Genomic DNA, 21,616 nt, shown 5'->3' on the forward strand with positions numbered 1-21,616 from the left:
TACTAAAGAAAATTAAACTACAATACATTAATGTTTATCTAAAATAGAAAATAAATGTTAGAAAGCTTTAAAAAAATGGAATTATGGTAGTAATTTTACAAAATTTACCAAAGTGATTCGACAAAAATTAATCTCCAAGAACATATTAAGATGTGAAAAATGAGCAAAGTGGAGGGAAATGAAGCTCACAAAAAAAAATGAAAATGAGGGAATTGGTAGTAATGAACCTCCCAAGCCCTGGGATTATCTATTACTTGGGCATAATGTGATTGGGTTTTTCAACTTGGTTATGTTTTAAAAAAAATTACATTTGTATTTAATTCTTAAAAATTTGGTCTTTCAGAATTAAAAACATATATTTATATGTGCATATGAATTTAATAGGCATCACACATATGTATAGAGGTACATATATTATATGTGAATGAATGTGTTTGTGTGTATATGTATATGTATATATAGATATAAATATGGATATATATGTGTGTAACATATAAAATGATGATTAGTGTTGTAGACCACCAAATTATATGGTTAAAATGTGACACTTTGGAGGACTTAGGTTAGCTCAGCAAAACCCAAAGGGATGTAAGGGTGTCAATGCAAGACCTAAGAACTTTAAGAAATATTTATTCTAAGGTCAGTTTTTCCCATTTGAAGGATGTGATTATGTTAGAAGAATATGGAAATAAGGTAAACACATGCAATTATAGACAACAAGAGATCTAATCTAGTGTACCAAAGTAAGTGTTATGTAACGAAAAAGAGGAAATAATACTCACCTTGAGGGTTAGTAGAGCATGTTGTTAATGTTAGTGTAGTTTTAGTCAGATGTATGTGTCTCTGTATGTATGTGCACAAACAAACACATAAGTTATCATTTCACTTAATCATGATATTAAGAAAATGTTATGATGACTAATTTGAAAATTAAAGAGACATGTCTCTAGAGAGACATGCCTCTTAATATCATATACATATTTACAAAAGTTAACTTGAGATATATGCACATAAGGTAACTTGAGATGCAAAGAAAAATTATAAGTGCTCTTACAAATTACAACAAAAGACAAATCTATTAAAATCACCATGGTATCAAAGTAGGGTTCTTCTATCTATTAAAATCACCATGGTATCAAAGTAGGGTTCCTTCTATAAATCTTAAACATCTTGAAGGTGGATTCCACAAAGAAAGACGGAGAGAAAATATAGACAAATAAATTATTAATCAAGAAGAGTTGTGATGGGGTTGATAGAGAGATACCCAACTATCGGGTAGAACAATGAAAGCCATTCAGTAGAATGGAATCGGTTTTTGCATTTCGTAATCTGCCAATGTGGAGGGATAAAAACAAAATATTTAAATATAGGACATCATCTAAATTAGGCAGAAAAACCATATATAAATCAGGCACTTTACATTCACCAAGCCATGATATCCAATAAGGAAGAAGTATATGTTTTAAAAGAAGTAATTTCTTATTGGACATGGAAGAAGTACACGACACCTTGCACATCCAAAATAATAATGAAATATCTTAAAGGAAAGGAAATATCACAAAGGAGACCCATTTTTGGGTGTAGCCAAACATGAATCACAACATTGACATCAAGTGGTGTAGATGCAAGAACAAGAGAAGATGACACAAACCATACTTGGCATGTGACACTATTGTCACGAGAGGAATTGACCATTATTTTATGAATGTACCTTGAAAATAGTGAACTTTGCCAGTAAGTTAAAATTTTTCATAAATCTTTCTAAGGCCCTTGCCTATTGTCTTTGAATTTTTGTACAATCACCTTGGCCTGCAAACTTGTCCCCTAGAAGAGCATTAGATCATCACCAAGTCCCGAGTCATTAAAATGATAAGGGGCCCTTTTTCAAACTAGAAAACACCCATAATCTTGTTATAAAAGATCTAAATTTTTCATTCATATTGCTAAATATTTTACTTGTCACATTTAATTTCCTTAAAGAGTGAGCAATTATCTAATCCACTAGTCCCAACTATCATTAATTAATCTAAGTCAACTATACTTCATTCATTGTATCTACTTAATTAGCCTAGGTTAACCATTAAAAAAGTTTATTTTCATTTAAAATAATAAGTATACAATTGTGTACATTTTCAATCTACATACTTGATATATCATATTGTAACTGTTGGAATTACAAATGGGAAACATGTATTTTGCGGGGGGGGGGAGGTGAATCAGAAGTTCAAACTTCAGCAACTAAAAATTCAACATTTCATTAGATGCATATATAAAGTGAACTGTAAATAACATATAAAGTAAATGCATCAAATATGTAAGCACACACACACACTTGGCACCTGATATGATTACCCAGAAACCTTCCAAATCATAAGGTAAAACTGGGGTGGAGATGAAACTCATAATTATTGATTGCTGCAACAATAAAGTGGCATCAATTATGGTTACAAAGTGTTGACCATGAAACATGATCTTTTCTATGAGAGGCTTGCGCTGTTAAAGGCTTACAAAGACTGTTAGGTCCTACCTTGTTAGAGGATTTTAACACCCTGTTAGAAGTGTGCCTGATTAAAGGACTTTAGAAAATTCACTTGGAATGTCACCTTATTAAAGGATTTTGCAATGATTGTTAAGTCAACCTTAGTCCAAATAATTTCACCCTAACTAATACAGTTGTTAAAAAGTAAAAGTAGAATGTTTGATCTGATTCAACTTACAACTTCATATTGCTAATTTTAGATTTCTATTCTATCCTTCTTGATTCTCTTTGATCTGATATGTCAATGCGATGTCTTCGATATTTTATTCTACAAACTAATTTTGCAATTCTTTCACTTTGCTAAGTCACCTTGAATGATCACTGAACAATTCATTCACTCACCCCTTGATATCACTTCTCTTTTTGGACCATCTATCTATAACAATATTGAGGGCTTTGTCTTCCTTATAAAGACTTTGGTGGCTTAGGGTTAGGTATGAATCTATAGTTGAGATTCATCTATTTTTCTACTTAACTCCTATTTTTTTTATTGGTTGCATGTGATTGCATAGGAAATACAAATGGATTTATCCTTATCTTCAAAAGCTTTGAGATCTATCCATAAGTTAGCATGAAAATGGTTTACATAGTTGTTTGTGCCATTACAAACCACTAGGTCCAATCTATGTTACTTGACACTTGATATTACTGATGCTCGACAGATACTATAGTTCTAATTTTTGGCTTAGCACCTAAACTAATTAGTATGAACTATCTTGCTTGACACATACTATAGTTTTGTTTTTAGCTTGGCACTTGAACTTCTTGGCATCATTTGTCTTTCTTAACACTTGAATCACTCGGCATGGCCTCTCTTCTTGACACTTGAGTGACTCGGCACATGAGTGACTTGACACTCATTGCAACTCGGCATCTATATATTTACATATTATACTCGACCTACATTACTAGCTCAAAATGAACTTAGTAAATATCTTAAGTGTGTTGACACTCAATTGTCAAAACCAATCTGAGATCAACAATCTCCCCCTTTGAAATGAGTGTCAAAAACACTTAACTATACATAAAAAATCTAATTTCCTCAAGTATAGTAAATTCATAGCTCGACATATATACAAAACTTCAAGAATTTTTAAAATTCTATAATAAACTATATACCTCAAAAAAATTGTAACTCCCCCTAAGTTAATGCTCCTATCTTGTATCCAAAATCTATTCTCCATTCTGAGTAGATTTGTCTCTTGTTGATACTCTTTTACTTCAAAAATGCTGATACTCTTTATTTGATATACTTTGTTTACTATTCTCCTGATTCTCTTTATCTAATATCTATATACCTCAAAAAATTTGTAACTCCCCTTGAGTTTCTCCTATTTTGTATCCAAAATATGTTCTCCATTCTGAGTAGATTTGTCTCTTGTTGATACTCTTTGACTTCAAAAGTACTGATACTCTATTTTCTGTTCTCCTGATACTCTTTATTTGGTATACTTTATTTATTGTTCTCCTATTTTCTCTCTCTCTCTCTTACTATTTTCTCTCCCTCCTTGCATATTTATCTACCCCTAACTTAATTTCTCCCCCTTTTCTTAATTCTTCCCCTTTTTGACACTTATGCCAAAGGGTCTCTACACTAATTGTGTAGAGACTAATACCAATTAAACTTAGCTCTAGTACCAATTTTTGAAATTACAAATGGGAAACATGTACTTCTGAGAGGGGGTGAATCAGAAGTTCAACATTTAGCAACTAAAACTTCACCATTTCATTAGATGCATATATAAACTGAGTTGTAAATAACATGCAAAGTAAATGTATCAAACATGTAAGCTTACACACACTTGACACCTGATATGATTACCTAGAAACCCTCCAAATCAGAAGGTAAAACTAGAGTGGAGATGACATCTATAATTCTTCACTATTGTAGCAATAAAGTATCAACAATTTCAATTACAAAGTTGTAACGCCTCGCCAAGGGATCCAAAAGAATTAACCTAAAGTTTTACTAAGTTTGATAAACATTTTTTTTTTAAAAGTAAGAAAGTATAGCATACACATCAAACACATAGTAGCGAAAGCAATAACATGTAATCATCAAAAAACATACATAACAGGTTACATTCCTTAAGGATCCCAAGACATTGAGTCACATTTAAATTTAATCTAAAACTAAATCTAATAACTATCACATCCACATGAAAGAATAATCAGAAAGTCCAATGTCCATATAATATACATTTGTTCTGAATGCCTCTTGGAAAATTAATTCGGAATGCTCAATCATCCACTGTACATGTCACAGGGTATGAAAGGCTTAAAAGAATATACACATGTAAAAATAGAAGTGCATCAACCTCCACAAATCCATGATACAAAGTACAGTAAAATAAATGAAATTAAGAACATACATGATACATCCCTCCATCATAAAAGATATAAAAATCTAACATACTAGAATAAAGCATAAGTAAACAACATCATCTAAATATGATAAACAAGCATACCAAGAAGCTCCAGCCACGGTGACTACAAATGGATCTCAATGGTAAGAGTAAAAATCACTACCACCCGACCACGTGGAACCTAAATGGTCCGCTCCCATCGCGCTGAGGAGATAGTCTCAAGTCCCAAACAAGATACCAAAACACAAAACACAAGTACTCTCTAAGTTTGGAAAATCCTAAAAGTACACTAACTCAAAGGTTCCAACATAGATAGACATCTAGACCCAGAGGCACATAAAGACACGTAGGAAACCTTCTATGCAAGCGAGAAAGTGTAATCGCAAAAGTCATGTAGAAGTTATTTGAGCAATCCCTTAGAAATCTCGGGTCCCTAGTGATCCCTGCGACCACTAGTATCCTCTCGAACTGACGAGGCATACTATAGAATGCAAGGTCGCAACCAAGCGTTCTCTCTACCCCATCCTAGTCTATACTAGCACTCATGGCATGGGAGAGAACATACAATTATCTTGTTAGGTTCATTTTTCTCTCATTTAGTGTAAATGTTTTCACTTATTAAAACAACTTACAATGGGTTTACACTAGCAGCCTCTTAGGGCCGTGGCCCCCATTGCAAGCCACTTCCCGACACTACACATATATAACCTACCCTAGGTTCATAAAATCACAAATCAAAGAATCATAACAAAATCACCTCAATCCTATACAAGCAACTGGAAAGCATCAAAAGATAGTCCACAATAATCACATCAGTTCTCCATGAGCAACTGAAAAGCATCAAATGATAAATCACAATATCCATCAGTTCTCCAATGAGCAATCGAAAAGTATCCCACAATATCCATTGGTTCTTAACGAGCAACCATAAAACATCCCAAAATAATACTGATCGAAGACTCCAAAATGGTCAAGTCAAACATGTCACAATATGACATCATCAAGAGCAAACCATCCAAAACATCTCAGTCCTCTCAAAGCGACTGACAAGAAAACTATATATATAACTGATCGATGAGTCAAAAATGGTTAAGTCAGGTAACTCATAAATATACACCTCAGCTCCACACAAGGAAACTGGAAAGCAATAATAAATAGTAATTACATCCATCATAGAGCATATCACACATCACCATGGTTGGGTTTAGAAACATCAAGAACAAATCATCATAATATCACAATTGCACAACCCCCACCAAGCCTCTGGTAACAACCTAACTGGTTACTGCTAAATCAACCTCGAAACACCCCAAAGCATAGACAATAAATAGAGAACATAATAGTCTAACAGTTTGGATTTGAAAACACACAGTTGAGTTACACATTAGAATTAGAATTTTTATTTCAAGGTATGTTTCAAGTTCAAAAGATTTCTAGATAACCCTACAAGTTGACCCATTCATTTGTTCGAATGAAACTAGAATTATCCTCCCATCATGTTTTAAATCAATAATATAATTCTACATTTTTTTTTAAATCAAATAATATCCATCATTAATTAACTTTATTTAAACTAATTTTAATTAAATTAATTAATAATTATTGATCTACATACTTATATTAATATCTTCCCTAATTATCAATTTATTTATATTTAACCAAAAACTATTAATAAATTAATAATTACAAAAACTATATTAAAATGCATCAATATTTAAATTAACAAATAATAAGTTTACATTATAAAACTTATTAATAAAGTACTATTAATACATTTAATATTAAAATCCATTAATAAAAATTATTAAATAATAATAAAATTTATTTTATAAATCATATTTATCTAATTATAATAACTTTACATTATATAACTTTTTAAAAAACATTAATAATACGTAAGCTTATAAAAAAAATTTAAAAGAAACTTTAAACATATTTTAATTAATAAAAGTTTATAAAAAGCTTTACACGTATCTTATGAAACTTTATAAAAACTTTTAAGTATCTTACTTTAGTTAAAAGTTTATAAAAACTTTTTAATAAAACATAACATTATAAAGAGTATGCCATGCGATTAATCGTAGGCCTGTTACTGGTGTATGACTACTATCACTACGATTAGTGCCGCACAACGTGCATAAAGGCCGCTGACTTAGAAAGGTACGTGGGGGCAGTTTGTGTATATATATATTTTTTGACTTTTTTTTACACTTTGTTTTATTAATATATATATATAATATATGTTATTTAATTTTATTTTATACCAAATTTAATATAACAAATTATTTCTCAAAATTCATAGTTTATTAACATTTCCATTTTTAATTAAAAATCTTTTAAATCATTCCCTTCCAAAAGTAATAAAGTACGTATTATTAATATTTTAATTTATTTAAATTTATAATAACTTAATATAATTAAACTTCAACATTACCCCTTTTAAATATAAGTATATTTTAATTTAAATTTTTATTAATTTTTATAAATGTTTGCAATCATAGTTTGATAGGAGAAATTTCACTAACCAATCGAATTTCTAAATTAAAATTTTCTTTTCCTAGATTTCAAACCCTCCCTGTTTTAAGTAAAATTTCATCTTTCCTACGGTCGAAGTTTCAAATTGATTTATTTTTCCAATTCTTATATACAAATGAAATATGACATAATATCATAGGGTTCATAACAAGAGAGTGAATGATTCATTCAAAAATACCTAGAAATTCTTTTTGTAACAATCACGAAGAAGATGGGAAAAGATAATTGCATAATTAATCAGTGGTCAAAGCACAAGACCCTACCTGAGCCTGATGCTAATACGCAATCCCCGAAAACTATGAGAGAATTCGTTCCTCTTCAAGAACCATTCTCTAAAAATTCTTCCAGAATTCTCCTTCTGAAATTTGCTTCAAAATTTCACATCCAAAATTTATCTCCTCAAAATTCCTCTCCCAAAATTCGTGTCTCCAAAATTTGTTCCCAAAATTCGTGTTCAAAACAATCCCCCTTCTTCGAAAATGAACCCTCAAGTAATAATGAGTTCTCTCTCCTTAAATTGAGGAACCAACTATACTTTCACCCAGAATAACTCTGTGCTAACAAGACTCAACTCCAAATTTAACTTTTATTAATCTTTATTTTATCTTTTTATGCATGTTAAGTGGATTATTAAATAATTTTATTTAATTTTCCACTTGACTTCTATATTTTAATTTATTTATAAAATTTAATTCCATCCAATTAAATATCTTTATTGAATTCACATGTTTTATCTTTTAATTAATTTCTATTATTTTAATTTCATGCACATATCATGTGAACTAAAATCTTTTTAATAATTTAATATCTTTTCACTCTTAATTTATTTTTAGAACTCTAATTGATAAAATATTTATTAACTTAAATAATAATAATATTCAGCATCTATTTAAAAATGAACTCTGAATATATTATTATTAAATTAAATAAATATTATCATGTTCTAAATTTAAACATAAAACTTTTATCTTCAAATTTAATTCTTTTATACTTAATTAATTTTTTTCAATTAATTAAATATTAAAATATCATAATAATTTTCCATTAAATTAAATTATTAATTAATCTTTTAATTAGACTTAAAATTAATAAAAATTACAGCAAAGACTCATAAAGCAACATACGAAAACCCATCATAGAAAAGCACATGCCAAATCAAACAAAAAGGGTTATAATCATGAATTAATGTCATTCAACGCATTCAAAGGGTACTCAACTCAGATACTTTTCCTAATTATCAATTAGGACAAATGGCTAAAGGGTTTAGGATTTGGACTTAAGATTTATCTCCCCTCTCTTACCATTGAGATAATGCGATAGGGTATGCTTATCCTGCCAATTCAAGGAAGTTGACACCCAGTACCTGCAACCTGCATAAAATCCATGCATGTACAAACACAATATTATAAGCTAAACAAGCAATGGCAAGAAGTGGTGCATCCTGTAGATTCTGACTAGCAGGTGACTACGACTCCGTTCCTTAACGACATCAGAAACACCATACATAAAGAAACACATATTATAATCCATCTAACTAATCATCATCGATAACTGAAACCACTGAATAATCATCATACATACATGAAATATAGAGTACCAAGTAATCTCACTATATAATAAACTGAATGTAAAACAATATCCGATAATCTTAAAACAATACTACTAATCATCAAACATAAAACTGGCCTAAAAGAGTTTGGCAATGAAAGTAAAATGCAAACTAGTGGCAGGCACTACAAAAGTGTTGACCATGAAACATGATCTGCCCCATGAAAGGCCTACCCTCTTAAAGGCTTACAAGGATTTTAGAACATTCACTTGGAATGTCACCTTGTTAAAGAATTTTGCAATGATTGTTAAGCCAACCTTAGTCCAAAGGATTTCACTCTAACTAGTATAGTTGTTAGAAAGTATCAATAGAATGTTTGATCTGATTCAACTTACAACTTCATCTTGCTAATTTCAGATCTCTATTATGTCCTTCTTGATCCTCTCTGATCTGATATGTCAATGTTATGTCTTCGATACTCTATTTTCCAAACTAATTCTCCAATTCTTTCACTTTGCTAAGTCACCTTGAATGATCACTGAACAATTCATTCATTCACCCCTTGATATCACTTCTCTTTTTGGACCATCTATCTATCACAATATTAAGGGATTCATCTTCCTTACAAAGACTTTGGTGGATTAGGGTTAGGTATGAATCTATAGTTGAGATTCATCCATTTTTCTGCTTAACCCCTCCTATTTTCTAGTTAACTACATGTGATTGCATAGGAAATACAAATAGATTCATCCTTATCTTCAAGAGCTTCAAGATCTATCCATAAGTCAGTATGAAAATGGTTTACGTAGTTGTTTGTGCCATTACAAATAACTAGGTCCAATATGTGTTACTTGGCACTTGATATTACTAATGCTCGAAACTATAGTTCTATTTCTGGCTTGAAACTTGAACTACTTGGCATCAACTATCTTGTTGGGCACTTGAATCACTCAGCATGGTCTATCTTCTCAGCACTTGCGTAACCCGATACTCATTGTAACTCGGCATCTAGATATTTACATATTATACTAGGTATACATTACTAGCTCGGCATGAACTTAGTAAATATCTAACGTGTGTTGACACTCAATTGTTAAAACCAATCTGAGATCAATAGTAACCACAAACAAATTCACATGCATCTAATTATGCACAATATTGTTACAAAAATACTTCATGTGTTAGGTTATAATCACAAATTTCTTTATAAATATGCTCAATATTATTAGATACAAGTGTAGTGCATAACATCATTGCTTACAACTTAGTGTCTTAAGTGGTAATCAAAATAACTATATAATTATGCCCAAGATGCATACATAAGATACAAGTGTGATTAAATTTAATGAACTTACAAACAACAAAGTGTAGTAGGGTACAATAATAAATATCTAAGTGATATTGTTTGATGTAATTACATAGTCACATGCAGGCCATAAGGAAATTGTTAACTAAGATAACAATTTGAAAATAAAAGCTCATATATGTTCATTGTACTTAATTGATTGTATCTTCTTAAAGCCTAGTTTAACCATTAAGAAAATATTATTTTTGTTGAAAAAATACGTGTATAGAAACCTATAGTATAAAAATATAGCCTTCATGCATGCCCAAAAATCCCCAGCAAACATAGGAGAGTAATAAATACATCTACATTTTAGTTATTAGAAGTCACTATATATAATATCTACGCTGAATTTAAATGGTTCAAAAAAAACCCTGAGAATAAAATGTTGAAGGTGATGCTAGTAAGGGCAAGAAGCCAAGGAGATGACAGATTAAAATTGTCATGGTATTTCCTAAGTTTCAAATGAAATCATCTTTCCAAAAACCATTTTGTACATATCATGTAATTACTATACTCTAAAAGATATGACAATACATTTAGTAATTCAAATAAAATAGGATAACTCTAGCACATGAGAAATGAATATGATGGAAATTTGAATCAAGTAAACCTATGAAAAAGGAATGCCAAAACATAAGAAGTTTCATGAAAACTTTAATACAAATAGTCACATGATTAAAAGTGACAATTGAAAGAGTTCCCACTTTATTAAAATCTCAAAAGGGCATTGCAACCATGTTGTCATCACATGATCATGTGCAACAATATACTAACCTTAAGTTGCTAGACACATTCCAAAGATTTGAAGAAGTTAATGTTACATACTCATGGAATTTCAAGATGTTAATGTTACATAATGTAGTACTAATAACTATGCCCTCCATGTATGTCTTCCAAAATACTTGGCTCTATTTTAGTGATGATCATAGTGTTCTTATGGTCCTTGAAAAAATGACAAAGAAATTGTAGATGAACAATAACTTAAATAATCAATCCTAAAAAATGTGTGATGTTAGAAAGTCACATAGGTTAGGAGAAGCAACATTAGGTCATTGATTGACGACAAGAGATGGTAATGGCGATGATCATAATTTGAGATGCCTTTTTTGTCTATGTGCAGGTCTAGCACCACCTACTGGAGAAGTCACTTGGAATTATTTATTGCAGATAAGAATCTATGAATTTTTGGAATTAGTAGTAATACACGTTACAAAATTTTAGAGAATAATTCATTATTGGCGAATACCTATAAAGTCATTCTTCCTTTGTCTCTCTCATAGAGCCTTCTATTTATTGGTAGTTTGTACATGTACTTGAAATTACAACAAAGGAATCATAGATGAATAATAACTTATAGTATTGGGCCCCAAAAATGTGTGATGTTAGAATGTAACGTAGATTACGATAAGGAACATTACCAGTAAATTATAGTGAGAGATGTGTTGGAATTTATGAGTGGGAAGATTTACTTATGAGAGGGGGGGTGAATCAGAAGTAACTAACTTTAATCTCTTTAAAACCATTTAACTAAAAGCATTCACATGCATCTAATTCATCTAATAAAAATGAAAGTAATGACATGCATGCAAAATGGATAACATAAGAATTTGGTAACCCATAAACGCTCTAAAATGAGAAGGTAAAACTAGGGTGGTGATGACACCCACAAAGTATCACTACAACAATATGCAACTGTTTAAGGTTACAAAGTTTGACCACTTCCAATGGTCTACCCTATGAAAGGCTTGTCCTATTAAAAACTTTACAACCTATTAAAAGTGACCTAGTTAGAGGATTTACAAACAGTCACTTGGAATGTTACCATATTAAATGATTTAGCACCTTGTCTAAAGGCTTACAACATGGCTATTAAACCAACCTATCATCACATGATTTTCATTCCTAATACAATTGCTAGAGAGTATTAGAAAGTCTTGACTTGATGACTTGCAATCCTTAATTTTTGATTCTAGATCCTCATTCTTCTCTATCTATTCTGATCCTTGCTTGATTTGATATGTCTTCTCCTTGAAACTTTGATACTTTGTTCTTGATCAACTAGATTCTACAATGTTGTTCTACTCTTTCTAAGTCTTTAAACCCCTCTACACTTCACTATAATTCACCCATACACTTCTCACATCTACATACATAATGGGGTTTCATCATCCTTTTAAAGGCTTCGAAGACTTAAGGTTAGGTATGAATCTATGATCAATATTTACTCTTCATTTCCCACTCGATTCTTGCACTTTTCCTATTCATTGCATGCCTTCTCCATTTTTTTTATTGGCTATATGTTGATTACATAGGTAATGCAAAAGATTCAATCTTATCTTCAAGATCCTTCGAGATTAATCTTGAGTCACCTCAAAAATAGTTTACATCTAATTTTGTGAAGGTACAAACTCATATGTTGATTTTGTGTTACTCGACACTTTACTAGTTGTTGAGGCTTGACACATTTAGGAATTCTATCTCACTCGGCTCCTATAGCTATTTTGTTTCACTCAAAATCTATATTTTGCTTGGCACTTATAGTGACTCGACATCACTTATCACTCGATAGTTTTGTTGAAGATGGTAGCTATTATAGAGATCTTTATGTCTAGAAAAATAAATGTTATTATCATTATTGTCATCTTTAGCTGAAAATGATACTTAAAGTTGAATTTGTAATATTATAAATGTAAATGACATTTGTCATTCACATGCATTGAGGCATGAATATTTGAAAAGTCATATTTAATTATAGGATTTATGATAAACTCAAGAGATCTTTGGTTAGAATATGAAGAGTCTCTTCTATTGTTATATATTCACATCTGATTAGCATTGAACATTTGAACTTTTATTATCAATAAAGATATATTTTTTTGTGTGGTTGGGTTTTTCCCTTCATTCTCGAAGCATTTTCCCAGGGCATTTATGGTGTTCTTTGTTTCCATTTTTCTCCTTCTATTTGTTGGTTATTATCTTTGATTTCTAGGCTATAGTTTCAACATGGTATCAGAGCCTAGTTGGATAATCACAATTAAAGAAGAGTTTGTTTTTTTCCTATTTTTTAGTATATGTAATATCTCTAAGGGATTTTTTTTTTTGTGTGGATATGAGATGTGTCTTCATCTTTCTTTGTGACCCTCGATGCAGTTTAGTGCATGAGATTACAGAAATATATTAAGATTTTTGTATATTTCTTTATTTAAGCAATTGTGCAATGTTTTCTTCTTTCCTCAAGCATATTTTTAATCATGATCCTTGGGTTTCAATCCTTTGGTCATAGATATGTAGTGCCTCAAAGATGATAAGATCAAATATCTTTCTTAATTGATCATATAATTTTTTTTTAGATTTTAGAAGTGATTTTGGATTGAAAGCTAAGCTACATCTATCACCTGATTTTCAATGATCTTTCCAAGTTTGAAGGCTTCCATATTTAGATCTTTTCCTCAAGCTGTTAGGCTTTTCCCTTTGAGAACCTGGATTAGCTCTGATACCAATTATTGGGATATTCAAATATGGAAAGAGTACTTATGAGAGGGGGGGTGAATCATAAGTATCATACTTTAGCCAGTAAAACTTTTAATTGAAAGTAAATTGAATGCATGTAAATACATCAAATAAACATGAAACAAAGCACACACATTAATAACACTTAACACTGGAATTTGGTAACCCAGAAACCCTCCAGAAATAAGAAGGTAAAACTGGGGTGGGGATGATACCCACAAAAATTTACTGCAGCAATATTGTTCAACCACTTCGGATGGTTTGCCCTGTTAAAGGCCTGCCCTGTTAAAGGCTTTACACTGTATTAATAGTGACCTGGTTAAAAGATTTACAAACACTTAACATGAAGTGTCACCCTGTTAAAGGATTTCATCACCTAGTTAAAGGATTTATCGAAATAGCTGTTAAGCTAACCTATCACCATAGGGTTTTTATTCTAATACAATTGCTAGAGAGTATTAGGTACAATAAACCTGATTGATTACAATCCTTGATTGCTGAATGTAGGCTCCTTTTTCACCTTCTCTTGATCTTGATCCTTTGTGATCTGATAATTCTTGCTTCTAAAAATAGATTTCCTTATTCACCCTTGTATGCCTTCTCACACCTCTTATCTCTTACCTCTTACAATGAAGTTTCGTCTTCCTTATAAAGACATTTGAGAATTTAGGATTAGGTATGGATCTACGATCCACATTCAATCTTCATTTTCTGCTCAATACTTATCTTTTGCTGATTGGTTGCATGCCTTTAGCATTTTTCTTATTGGCTGCATACAAATTGCATAGGAAAATTAAAAGATTTGATCTCATCATTAAATCCTTCAAGATTTACCTTATGTCGGCTGTAAAAACCGTTTGCATCATAGTTTGTGCAATTACAAACTCTTATGCTAATATACTGAGTTACTCGGCTCTTGAAGTATTGCAAATACTCGGTACATGTTGTTTCCTGGATAGCTCGGCACCTTAACAAAATTGTATTACTCGACACTTGTTAACACTCAGCACTTTGTATTGCTCGACACTTATACTTCACTTGGTAACTAATCTTTACTTGGTATCTAATTTTCACTCGGTATCTGATTTTCACTCAGTAGCTGATCTTCACTCGGCATCTAAAAACTTCTCGGCACATGAAGTTCACTCGGCATGCATGATGTACTCGGCATCCAATGTGGAATATGTTTAAGTGTGTTGGCACTCAAGTGTCAAAAACCATTATAAGGTTAACAATTCCATTATTACATGCTTTGACTGTAATCTTTTATCAAATGAGTCATGATTTTTCGGCCATTAGTTGCAGATCTAAGTGGGGAATCAAAGGAAAGGATTTGAAAGAGTCATCTAGGCATTGGGCATTTTATTGAATTCTGCAACTCTGAGGGATTTGAACTCTGGTCAAGTAGAAGCTATGAAATATGTTTGGATAGGGGCAGCAACTAAACATGGTGCCGATGGTAATGATGCTAGGCGTGATGAAATCATGGTTGGTTGGCATTACATGAGGGTACACTCTACTAGAGAAGAAAATTGATGCCCTTACCATCTAGTTTTGACAAAGCTTGAAGCAGATCGTTTTAGCGAAAGAAGCCATGGGTGAAACGATGAAATAATTTTCCTTGCCCTAACTAGAGCCAACTATGTGGTAGGGGAAAACATCAAGCATATCATCCTAGAAAATGTGGAATCTACAACCGTCGAGGTCTATGGTCATCAGGAAAATGTTGTGAGTGTCAAATTTGAGTATTTTATAGAGGAAGGAGTGACTAAGAATGATTTGACAGGCTTGGCCGATGGAGGGTAGTAGATTTAATCCTATCGATCTACTTACATCAAGGCTATTGAGGTTCTCATGGAATTGGCATCACTCTAGACTTTGTTTTTGATGCTAGACAAGGCCACCAAGGCGACCAATCAAAGGGTCAATGCACTAGAGAATGTGGTGAATTTGAGACTAGAGAATGCTATTAATTATATTAAGAGGAACTTGATGAGTTGGAGAGGGAGGATTTCTTTAGGCTCAAGAAGATTCAACAGTATTTTTAACAACAAAGTGTCTACTAGGAGGCAATCAAACGAAAACATTTATAGTGGGTAATGAACATGTATCAAGAAAGGCGTTACAACTATGAGTTGCGTCAAGATATTAGAAAATTAAGGTGGATCAATTGCTCGACTCAACAACCCTAGTGACCATCATCGCAAAAGGTTTGACTTTGTTATGAGAAAACTTGGGCTCATGATCGGGGTTTTGATTATAAGTTCTTAGCTATAAAGCCTCCAGGTGCTTTTGAGCAATTCTTGAAGCCAAGTATTTACTTATCCTTATTCTAATTTTAAGGAGGCCGAATGCATTATTTAATTGGAAGTATTCCCTTTGGATACTAATCGACTAAGAGCCTATATGTAACTATTGCATACATTATTTCTAGCGATAGTTATTATGTAATCTGAGTTATACATAAATGGATGATGGTTTTAATAATATCTCTCTGTTGCAAAAAGCAACAAGATGATTTATATCTATGTTGAGAGGAAGTTCATGATTTAGAGGAAAATGTTCATCCTTAAAGGGAAGATACATCATCTAACTAAATATGATGATCAAATCTATTTCTATTAAGAGGAAGTGCTTATGGAATCCCCTTTGCTTGTGATTTTTATAAAATTAGAGACTTAAATGGAATCGAGTCTTAGTCTTTTATTTTTTCTTGTGTGAATAAATGAGATTGTATGATCAGCTATGATAACTCTTTCACTATGCAATAGTAAACATCATGTTGAGAGAGTCCATGATGTCATCATGTTGAGAGATTCTGTGATGGGAGTTGGATGTCATGTTGAGAGATTCCATGATAGTTCATGTTGAGAGAGTCCATGAACAAAGGCTTAGTTGTGAGTCTTGCAAATCTTTCATGTTGAGTGATTCCATGAATATGATTGATTGTTACAGGTTTTCATGTTGAGTGATTCCATGAATATGATTGATTATTACAAGTTTTCATGTTGAGTGATTCCATGAATATGAATAATTTTTATAGGTTTTCATGTTGAGTGATTCCATGAATATGATTCATTGTTATAGGTGTCCATGTTGAGTAACTCCATGAATTATGTTTTGAATTCATATGATCAGAATTTGTCATTGATATTTTTTTGATTGTAGCATTATGTGACTATTCAACTAAAGATCTCTCTCTAGCTACGAGGGAGTGTTGAAGATGGTAGCTATGATAGAGATCTTTATCTCTAGAAATATGAATGTTATTATCATTATTGTCATCTTCAGCTGAACAAGATACTTAAAGTTTAATTTGTAATATTATAAATATAAATGAAATGTGTCATTCACATGCATTGAGGCATGAATATTCAAAGAGTAATTTTTAATTGTAGGAGTTACGAGAAACTCAAGAGATCTTTGGTTAGAATATGAAGAGTCTCTTCTATTGTTATATATTTGCATCATATAAGCATTGTACACTTGAACTTTTATTATCAATAAAGATATTTTTTTTTGTGTGGCTAGGTTTTTCCCTTCATTCTTGAAGAGTTTTCCTAAGATATTTCTGGTGTTCTTTGTTTCAATTTTTCTCATTCTATTTGCTTATTATTATCTTTGATTTTTGGGCTATAGTTTCAACAACTTGAACTTCACTTGGCACCTAAAGTTCACTTGACACCTATTGAATTCTCTAGCTTGGCACACATTATATTATACTTGGCATTAACTAAAGAATTGGTTAAGTGTGTTGACACTCAATTGTCAAAATCATTCTAAGACCAACAATCTCCCCCTTTGACATGAGTGGAAAAAACACTTAACTAAACATTATGAATCTATTCTCTATGAGTATACTACACATTTTGTTTGACATATGTACAAGACTTCAAAAACTTGTTCAAAATTCTATATACCTCAAAATTTTGTAACTCCCCTTGAGCTGATGTGCCAATTCTGTAACCAAAATTCCATTCCTACAACCAAAGACTCTTGTGCTGAATTTTTCTAATACTGATGTATCTGATACTCTTTGCCTTGTCTACCTTATCATTCTTTTGCCTCTATTACTATGTACCCTATTTCTACTTTGTTTTTACTCTGTATCTACTCACCCTTTCTACTCCCCCTTTCACATCTTCTTGCAAGTTTTGCATCCTTTTTGTTGTATCTCCTTATTACTTCCACATAATTTGAATTTGAATATCTCCCCCTTTGGATATTCTTTATTACTTCCATCAAAAAATGTATTATCTCCAAAAATGTAATTTCTCCCCCTTTTAATTTGCATCTCCTCCTTTTTGACACTTATGTCAAAGGGTCCTAAGAATGAATTGAATATTTAGCCAAAAATATTTTATTTACCTCCATTATAATCTTCAGAGGAGCATCCCAATTATCTAAAGAAATTTCTAGTGATTTGTGTTGGATGGCTATCTCTGCTACAAGATGTAATAGGTCTTTTAGGGTAGAAAGATTAGTGTCTTTCTTTAGAACATTTTCTACATAGGCCATTTCTTTATATAGTACTTCTAGATGTGGGGTAATAGTAGATTGAATTTGTATCAATTTGGCCTTAACATTGGCCTGTTTTTTTGTTAATACATCTAACTCCTAGGTGTGAAGCATATTGCAAAATGCTTCTCACTTTGAGCTGGATCTTTGAGTAGTTGTGTGCTAGAAATCTTAAAGATTACATTCCAAGCTCAGAATCCTTTGGCTAGTTTCTTGTGTTAAATATGATGAGTCACACAATTTGGAGTACAATGAGAATATATTCTCAAGTACTATTTTCACTTTTTCAACCTTCTTAGCCAATTCAACTTGTGAAAGTTCTATCTCACTAGATATTTTCTCATTGATTTTCATTTGAAACTTCTTTTCAGACCACTCTAATAACTTAACATTAGTATCAAAGTATTCATTTTGTACTTGGTCCACTATATTGGACAGTTGCTTCATGATGGGCTTGGTTTCATCAAGTACTGGAAAGCTAAATGCATCAAGGAATATGTCTTTGATTTCTACAAGTGCTTGCTTTTGTCTATACTCATTTTGTATCTCACTCTTCTTCCTTCTCTCCAGTGCCTCTTGCACTTCATTTATCTGTGCTAGGTTCATTTTCTTGGAGTCATAACTAGGTATGACTATTTCCTCATCAAGTGTAGGGTCTCCATAGTGAAGTACCCTTGCAACCTTGGTGGAGCTTGAGCTTGGTACTGAGATTTGAAGTGGTACTGCATCAATGCTTGGCTTTTTGGTAGGAGTCCCTAAGGTAGGCAAGTTCACCAATATTTGTATTGCCTCCTGCTCTTTTTCTTTAGGGGTTTTCTCCTCTTCCTTCTCTTCTTCTCTATTTCCTAGATCAATAATAATGGTTTGAGGAGATGCACCTTGGCTTTGTGATGTAGGAACATCTTCTCCTATTTGTTCCTTTGTTGGATCCTTAGTAGTAGTTGTTGTTGTGTCTATATCATCAACCTTAGCAATTTTATCCTATGCTTCTTACTCTTTTGGTTGATTTGCTATGGCTATGGGAGGTTGTAGAGGTGGTTCTTGTGTGTTGACCTTCTCCCTAGTGATTTCTACTACAACCTTTTGTAATTCTTCCACACTCAACAAAATAGGATTTGTGCATAGTTGTGATTGCAATGTAGTTTGGTGAAGGATCTTTTTGAGATCCTCTATAGTTAATGGATTGATGTTTTGACCTCTGGTGTTAGGAACATCCTTAACTATTATAGTTTATGCAAGTGTTATTTGTTGAGGATTTAGTGGTGGCATTTGGGTGTCTTGGACACTTTGTTCTGGCTATTGCTCCTCAATTGTTACCTCTTCACCTTGGGTCTTCTCCACTGTTGCCTCTTCCTTTTCTTTCTCTCCTTCCTCATCTTTTTCATTCTCCTTTTCTTCTTCATCATTTCTTCCTTAAAAATGGTCTTCATACCCTTCCTTTACTATAGTCAATCCATAAATTAATTTCCACATCTCTATGGACTTTTGCACAACATCTTTAATTTGATTTTGCAAAATTCAGAAGGCTTTGTATTTGGGTGCAAATTTTCTCCCATGTTTCTTACTAGCCTTTGTTATTTGAATTTTTGTAAGTTTTGGCATTACATGAGCCAATGTTGACTCCCTTATTTCCTTCTCCATTTTAAGGTAGCAATGCCATTTATTCTCTACGATGGAGCTTAGCTCCTTAGGCATTGAATTCTCTAGTTCAAGTGGGGTGGTCTTGAAATTAGCCATTATAGTGTAGATGGATTCTTCCACTATGTTATGTTCTTCTCTTCACAACTTATTAAAATCAATTGTCTTTAGACCAGTTAAGTCTACATCATCTCTAATGTTATTACAATCATTTTCCAATTTAGACTTGGTAGAATGCCTTACTAATCTGAATTGTTCATTATCAGACTATGTCCTTTCTTCATCTAACTTAGGAGGTGCAACATATTTTCTTCTCTTCTTTTGTTCTGCAAGCCCTCCTTGTGTTGTTGATTTTTGTTTCCCCTATTCTTTTGTCACTTGGGTTTTTTCCCTGGTATTTTCCCTTGTAGTTGGCTTGGCTGGGCTTTGCTTTGTTGCCTTCTTCTTCTTGGGTTGTGTTGTTGGCTATTTTTGTGCTTTTCTTTTCTTTGGATTAGCCTTGGGCGCTTCCTTCTCGACACCTTCCTCTTCTTCTCCATCCTCCCCCATTCCTTGGGTTAATGCAAATGTTTCCTAACCTTGTTCCTCTTCATCATCTTCAACTTCTTCAGCTTCTTCTTCTTCTTCTTCTTTGTCTTCTTCTGCTTCTGCAATGCCCTCACCAAATTTGGCCTTTAACTTCTTTACAAGTTTTTCTTTCTTTTTTAGTGTGGAGATAGTCTTTAACTCCATATCCACCTTTACCTTGACTACATCATAGGTTTTGAAATGTGGTACATTTTTGCCCACTTCTTCAGCTAGTAGTACAATTATAGCTATTGATGCCTCATCTATATCTATTTCATAGCCAAGAGGTCTTAACCATCTAACTCTTGGTATGGAAGCTTGAATGTATGTATAGTCAATATCTACAAGAAAACATACATCATATACATGTTTTTCTACTAATGAAACTAGTATTCTTAACCTTTGCTTCATGGTCTTCTTGAAGTCTTCAAAATAGCTAGTCATAAGGGTCTCAAAATTTGCTCCCATTTGTTCAATATATTCATTAACTTGAGCTATTATAGACCTATTTTCTTTCCACACAACTTTACCAAAGGAAGGAAACTCATTCTACACATAAAAGAATATAGAAATCAAAATAGTACCAAACTTGCATTAGGCTCCCTTACTTCTTCTTACTACTCCTAAATTCTCAATAATTTGCTGCAATTGTAGTACTGCAAGATCATAAGTATGTTCTTTTTCACCAATTTGTACCCCACATCCATTACAATGCAAGAAACACTGTTAAGTTTGCTAGATTGGTAGAATTTGTGTGCAATAACCCTAATAGCAAAATCAACAAGAGGGACTTAGATGGTGTCTATTGTCTTTCCTCTCTTGTTCCACTTGGCACTATTATTTTTCTCAATTTCCTCCTTAGAATCACTCCTAAGGGTCTTTGGTCGATCTAGGGTTGGGTACCCTATCACTCTATGTACAATTCTCTTTGTGATTTTCACTAGGCCATCCTCCAACCATAAGCTTCCATCATGTATTCTACTAAACACTAGCTTGATCCATTCATTTTTAAATATTGTGGTGAATACTAGGGCACACATCAAACC

General features: G+C 32.4%; 1 pseudogene; it reads left to right on the plus strand.

The window, feature by feature from the left end:
* Window positions 1-15,267: 15,267 nt before the first annotated feature.
* On the plus strand, window positions 15,268-15,895 carry LOC149560195 (V-type proton ATPase subunit D pseudogene; annotated as a pseudogene).
* Window positions 15,896-21,616: the final 5,721 nt, after the last annotated feature.

This window comes from Cupressus sempervirens, chromosome 4 (assembly GCF_028749045.1).
Source record: "Cupressus sempervirens isolate cs-2001-9-10 chromosome 4, ASM2874904v1, whole genome shotgun sequence".
Lineage (NCBI taxonomy): Eukaryota > Viridiplantae > Streptophyta > Pinopsida > Cupressales > Cupressaceae > Cupressus > Cupressus sempervirens.